Source organism: Microtus oregoni, unplaced genomic scaffold, assembly GCF_018167655.1.
Source record: "Microtus oregoni isolate MIOR12 unplaced genomic scaffold, Mior012 000140F_ref0000409, whole genome shotgun sequence".
In the NCBI taxonomy this organism is placed as follows: domain Eukaryota; kingdom Metazoa; phylum Chordata; class Mammalia; order Rodentia; family Cricetidae; genus Microtus; species Microtus oregoni.
In genome coordinates this window covers 560,456-567,475 of record NW_024544790.1, presented here as the reverse complement: position 1 = coordinate 567,475, position 7,020 = coordinate 560,456, and the positions used below count along the sequence as shown (strand labels likewise).

The 7,020-nt window shown below is 44.2% G+C and overlaps 1 pseudogene; it reads left to right on the top strand.

Annotated features, from left to right (window-relative positions):
• Positions 1-972: 972 nt before the first annotated feature.
• Positions 973-2,266, top strand: LOC121444779 (annotated as a pseudogene).
• Positions 2,267-7,020: the final 4,754 nt, after the last annotated feature.

The following is a 7,020-nucleotide window of genomic DNA, read 5'->3' as shown; positions in this document are numbered from 1 at the left end:
ATGCTCAAGAGTGGTATCAATGGGCCTTGAGGTAGATTGAGTCCCAGTGTTCTAAGAAACCGCCATGCTGATTTCCAAAGTGGCTGTGCATCCCCTTACTCCACATTCTCTCCAAAATAGGCTGTCATAAATGTTTTGTATCTTAGCCATTCTGTCATATGTAAGGTGGTTTATCAGTCATTTTGATTTGTATTTCCCTGATGACTGAGGATATTGAACAATTCCTTAAATGTCTTTCGACCTTTTGAGATTTTTCTGTTGAGAATTCTCTGTTTAGATCTGTACCTCATTTTTGAATTGGATTATTTGATATCTTGATATCTAATTTCTTGAGTTCTTTAATATATTTTGGAGATCAGCCCTCTGCCTGATGTGGGGTTGGTGAAGATCTTTTCCCATCCTATAGGTTGTCATTTTGCCTTATTTACTGAGTCCTTTCAACTATGTTCATAGCAGCATTATTCGTAGTAGTCAGAACCTGGAAACAACCTAGATGTCCCTCAACCGAAGAATAGTCTAACTGAATGTCAACATATAGAAGAATGCAAATTGATCCATATTTATCACCCTGCACAAAACTCAAGTTCAAGTGGGTCAAAGACCCATTAATCCAGATACACTGAGCCTGACAGAAGAGAAAGTGAGAAATAATCTCAAACACATTGGCACAGGAGACAGCTTTCTGAACGAACACCAATAGCACAGACACTAAGATCAACAATTAAGGAGCCGGCCTGCAACCTGCCAGGGCAGCTCTGGTAGGCACAGCTGGTGGAGCGTCTGATAGCCCTTCTCCTTGACACTCAGGACACTCAGTGGACGTCTCAGGGGCCGGCAGGGCAGAGTAACCCCGTGCCCTGCCCATTTCCTATCATCTTTGGGCCACCATAGCGACAACCCGAAGAGAGCGTGTCACAATAGGGCGCATCACAATAGGGCGATTTATCTGAGCAGGCTGGACCTTGGAACACTGCCTCACATGTTGCTAAGGGAGGAGTCAACCACGCCAAAATGAGTCTGCACAGTGCTAGTGGGGGACACGGGTGATCAAGAGACAGAAGAAGGTCATCTCATGAGCGAGCAGAGTCTCAGCTTACTCCTTGTATTCGAAATGTGACTTCACCAACATGACAGCACCATGTTGAAAGAGAGAAAGGTCATAGTTCATCTCGTCCAAGCAATCCTCGTCCTCAAAGAGTGTCCCCGAATGGCTCCATGAGCAGCGCCGGGAGCAGCAGAAACAGCAGTCAGCGGAGCTCAGATGGTAGCTGTACGACATCCGGGGAGATGGCGTTTGGGTATGAGAACGCAAAAGAAGGTGCTCGGAGCGTGAGGACATCTGAGCGAGTGACACTGATAGTAGATGACACCAGATTTGTCGTGAACCTGGCCATTTTCACTGCACGGCCAAATACAATGCTGGGCAGGATGTTTGGATCTGGCTGAGAACATAGTTTCACACGTCCCGATGAAAAAGGAGAGTATGAGGTGGCAGAAGGAATGGGTTCTACTGTGTTTCGAGCTATTTTGGATTACTATAAGACAGGAATCATCCGCTGTCCTAATGGCATATCTATTCCTGAGCTGAGAGAAGCTTGCGATTACCTTTGTGTCTCTTTTGAATACAGTACAATTGAATGTAGTGATCTCAGTGCCCTTCCGCGTGAATTATTAAATGAGGGTGCTCGTAGACGATTTGAATTTTATCTGGAAGAAATGATCCTCCCTCTCATGGTAGCAAGCGCCCAGAGTGGGGAACGAAAGTGCCAGATAGTGGTGCTTACCGATGATGATGTGGTTGATTGGGACAAGGAGTATCCACCACAGATGGGAGAGGAGTATTCACAAATTATCTATAGCACAAAATTTTATAGATTTTTCAAGTACATTGAAAACAGAGATGTGGCCAAATCAGCTTTGAAGGAGAGGGGTCTTAAGAAGATTAGATTGGGAATCAAAGGCTATCCTACCTACAAAGAAAAAGTAAAGGCCAGGAGGTCACCCCGAAGTCATTTACAACTACGTCCAAAGACCCTTTATTCGAATGTCCTGGGAGATGGAGGAAGGAAAGAGCCGGTATGTAGACTTTCAGTGTGTAAAGAGTAAATCTATCACCAACCTGGCGGCGCCTGCCGCATACATTCCCCAGGACCAGCGGGTAGTCATGCACCCTACTCCACAGGTGAATGAGCTGGAGATCCTCCCCAGCCACCCTGCCTCGGGCAATAACGACCTCTATCCTGCTGCACAGAATCCAATGCTGTGATGCTGCTGTTCCTGAAATCATAGCATGCTACTCTTGTAGAGACGCTGTACTCCTCATTCTGCACCGCAAGGCCACTTCTCTTCATTGTGAGATGCATGTGTTTAGGATACTGCAGTGCAGGCTTTTTTTTTAAGACCAACGGTAGCTGAATGGTTTTTTTAATGAGTACAACTTTAGCATCCTGGTTCCAGTTCTATAAATGCATTTGTTTACCAGTAGGTTTGTGAAATTGGTTCTTTGTACGGGGACAGTCCTTTTTCACACAGCTCAGTCTTCTCAGAAGTCATGGGAACTGGCAGCTGGGGTACTTTCAGTGTAGATTGATACTCATCATGCCCCAGATAAAATGCAGAATATTAAGAGTTGCACTTTATAGACGGTGGTTAAATGGAGCTGTTGAAGCCATGTTAGAGTGGTAGTGCACAGTATAACACAAGTGCTTCCATCAGAGTATTCCTCAGTACAGTATGGGTAGTTGGCCCACAAGAAGCAAAATCATATATATCTTGAGTTTGAGTGATGAGAAGAGATCTGATGCTCCTAATGTTGTTTCACTCATCTCCAGAGCCCTGAACCCCTTTAGTCATGTACAGGAAGGGTGAACGTCAGGAGGTTTACTGTCCAGTCTGCCTTGTCCTTAATCAGTTCAAATATTTATTTACTAATACTTTTTTTCTTAAGAGTTATGGGATAAGAAAATGAACTGTTTGCTCATTTACTAAATGTTTGTTAAACTCGAGTTTTTCATCAAAATAAAATTCCATTGCTTTTAAAAGATCAACAATTAGTAATTGGGACTTCATGAAATTGAAAAGTTTCTGTAAGCCAAGCAGTGGTGGTTCACACTTTTAATCCCAGTACTTGGGAGGCAGAGGCAGGCAGAAGTGTTCCCTTTACCCCACAACCTCTCCAGCATAAGTTGTCATCAGTGTTTTTTAACTTGGCCATTCTTACAGGTGTAAGATGGAATCTCAGAGTTGTTTTGATTTGCATTTCTCTGATGACTAAGGATGTTGAACATTTCCTTAAGTGTCTTTCAGCCATTTTAGATTCCTCTGTTGAGAGTTCTCTGTTTAGGTCTGTACTCCATTTTTTATTGGATTATGTGTTCTTTTGATGACCAATTTTTTGAGTTCTTTGTATATTTTGGAGATCAGACCTCTATCTGATGTGGCGTTAGTGAAGATTTTTTTTCCCATTCTGTAGGCTGTCGTTTTGTCTTGTTGACCATGTCCTTTGCTTTACAGAAGCTTTTCAGTTTCAGGAAGTCCTATTTATAATTGTTTCTCTCAGTATCTGTGCTCAACTATGTTCATAGCAGCATTGTTTGTCATAGCCAGAACCTGGAAAGAATCTAAATGCCCTCGACTGAAGAGTGGATAAGGAAAATGTGGTACATTTACACAATAGAGTACTACACAGCATAAAAAAAAATAATGACATCTTGAATTTTGCAGGAAAATGGATGGAGTTAGAAAACATTATTTTCAGTGAGGCAACCCAGACATAGAAAGACAGTTATCATATATACTCACTCATAGGTGGTTTTTAAACATAAAGCAAAAACGGTCCACAAATCACAACCCCAAAGAATTTAGACAATAATGAGGACACTAAGAGAGACATACATGGATCTAATCTACATGGGGAGTAGAAAAAGACAAGATCTCCTGAGAAAATTGGGAGCATGGAGACCATGAGGGAGGGTTGAAGGGGAGAGAGGCAGGGAGGAGAGCAGAGAGAAAAATGTAAAGCTCAATAAAAATCAAAAAATGGGGTTCAACCCTTTTTTCCCATCGTATCTCCCTTCTTCTTTTACACAGAGATTGACCATGAACAATACCAATTTGTAACCAACCCCCATAAATGAAAATAAACATTTATAGCCAATAAAAATGGGGTGCAAATCTAAACAGAGAATTCTCAACAGAAGAAACTCAAATAGCCAAGAAACACTTGAAATAGATGTTCAACATCCTTAGCCATCAGGAAAATGCAAATCAAAATGACTCTGAGGTACCATCTTACACCAGAATGACTAAGATAAAAAATATAAGCAACAGCTCATGCTGGAGAAGATGTGGAACAAGGGGAACACTCCTCCACTGCTGGTGGGAGTGCAAACTTGTACAGACACTTTGGAAATCAGTGTGGCGGTTCCTCAGAAAACTGGGAATCAATCTACCTCAAGACCCAGCAATACCACGCTAGGACATATACCCAAAGGATACTCGACCATACCAAAAGGACACTTGTTCAACTATGTTCATATCAGCTTTATTTGTAATAGCCAGAACCTGGAAACAGTCTAAAGGTCCCTCTCCTGAGGAATGGATAAAGAAAATGTGGTACATTTACACAATGAAGTATTACTCAGCTGTTATAAACGAGGTCACCAAGAAATATGAAGGCAAATGGGTTGAACTATAAAATATCATCCTGAGTGAGGTAATTTAGACCAATAAAGACAAACATGGTGTGTACTAACTCATAAGTGAATATTAGCTGTAAAGTAAAGGATCACTATGCTACAACCCATTGACCCAGATTGACTAGGTACCAAGAAGAGTTCATGGGGGGACTCCCTGGGAAGGGGACATAGAAGAGATTTGATAAATGGATTGAGGCAGGTGGGGATGGGAACATGAGCAATCAGATTGGGGGCACAGAGGAGGTGAGGGCTAAGGGAGACTGTTGGAGGGAGGCATTATGAGGTCAGGAATTATGAGGCCTGGCACAGAGGAATCTCCCAGGAGTCTATAGGGGGAACCCCAGCTTAGACTCCTAACAATAATGGCTAAGTAGCCATCTCCTGTGACTAAACTGGTGCCTAGGCCAATTACCATCAGAGGGCTGTCATCCAGCAACTGATGGAGGTAGACACAGAGACCCACAACCAAACATTAGGCAGAGTTTCAGAATCCTGTGGAGGAGGAAGAGGAGGAGGAGGAGGAGGAGGAGGAGGAGGAAGAGGAGGAGGAGGAAGAGAAGGAGGAGGAGGAGGAGGAGGAGGAGGAGGAGGAGGAGGAGGAGGAGGAGGAGGAGGAGGAGGAGGAGAAAGGAATATATGAGCCAGTGGTATCAAGTACACTACGGGAAGACTCACACAGTCAACTAACCTGGGCTCATAAGGGCTCGCAGAAAGGGGTGCACCCATACACTGAGACAATGGGGATGTTCTATCGGGAACCCACTAAGGCCAGCTGGCCTGGGTCTGAAAAAGCATGGGATAAAACCGGACTCGCTGAACATAGTGGACAATGAGGACTACTGAGAACTCAAGAACAATGGCAAGGGGGTTTTGATGCTACTGCACGTACTGGCTTTGTGGGAGCCTAGGCAGTTTGGATGCTCACCTTTCTAGACGTGGATGGAGGTGGGGGTTCCTTAGACTTCCCACAGGGCAGGGAACCCTGATTGCTCTTTGGGCTGACGAGGGACGGGGACTTGATTGGGGGAGGGGGAGGGAAGTGGGAGGCGGTGGCGGGGAAGAGACAGAAATCTTTAATAAATAAATAAATTTTTAAAAAAAGGGCTCGCAGAGACTGAACTGACAACCAAGGAGCCTGCATAGGACTGACCTAGGTACTCTGCATATATGTGACAATTGTGTAGCTTGGTCTTCTTATAGGACTCCTAACAGTGGGAGCAGGGCCTGTCTCCAACTCTTTTACTGGCTTTTGGGTCCCTATTCCTCATACTGGGTTGCCTTGCCCCAGCCTTAATACATGGGAAATGCTTAGTCTTACTGCAACTTGATATGGTGTGTTTTAGTGATACTCATGGGAGACAACCTTTTTTAGATGGAGATGGAGGAGAAGGACATGGAAGGTTGTAGGGGAAAACGGGGGAGAGGCACTGGAAAGGGAGGATTGGGAGAGGATTCAGCCAGGTTGTAAAATAAATATATGAATTTTTAAAAAAGAATTACATAAAAAATGTGTAATGAAAGTTGCTGGCAATTGGGTAGAACTAGAAAAGAGCATTCTGGGTGAAGTAAGCCAGACCCAAAGAGGCAAGCACAGTATGTACTCACTCATAAGCGGATATTAGACATAAAGCAAAGGATGACCATCCTACAGTCCATAACCCCAGAGAAGCTAGGTAACAAGGAGGGCTCAAGGGAGCACACATAATCTCACTGTGAAGGGAAAACAGAATAGACATGGTACTTGGGGATGGGTCTGAAATGGGTGGAGATGTCCCCGGGATGGGAACGGAAGGAATCAAGTTGCAGGGAGGCTAGAGGGAGAGAGTACTGGGAGAGACAACTGGAATCAGAAGCATTTCTGGGATGAGCTTAAAAACCTAGTGCAGTGGAAACTCCCAGAAATCTATCACGGTGACCCTAGATAAGACTCCTAGCAATGGGGGATACGAAGCCTGAACCTACCATTTCCTGTAACCAGGCAAGACTTCCAGTGGAGGAATTGGAACACCAACCCAGCCACAAAACCTTCAACATACAACCTGCCCTGCCTACAAGATGTGTTGGAGTAAAGAGGGCACAGAGATTGTGAGAGTGATTAACCAATGACTGGTCCAGCTTGAGACCCATACCATGAGAAGGAGCCCATCCCTGAGGGCAGGCACAGAGACTGGATAACCCAGAGACCTAGGATAGAACCAAACATGACTGAAAAAATAAGCAATGAAATGGTTCCTCATGATATCCTGCTATACTCATAGATTGGTGCCTAGCCAAGTGTCATCAGAGAGGCTGCACCCAGCGACTGACGGAAGCAGATGCAGAG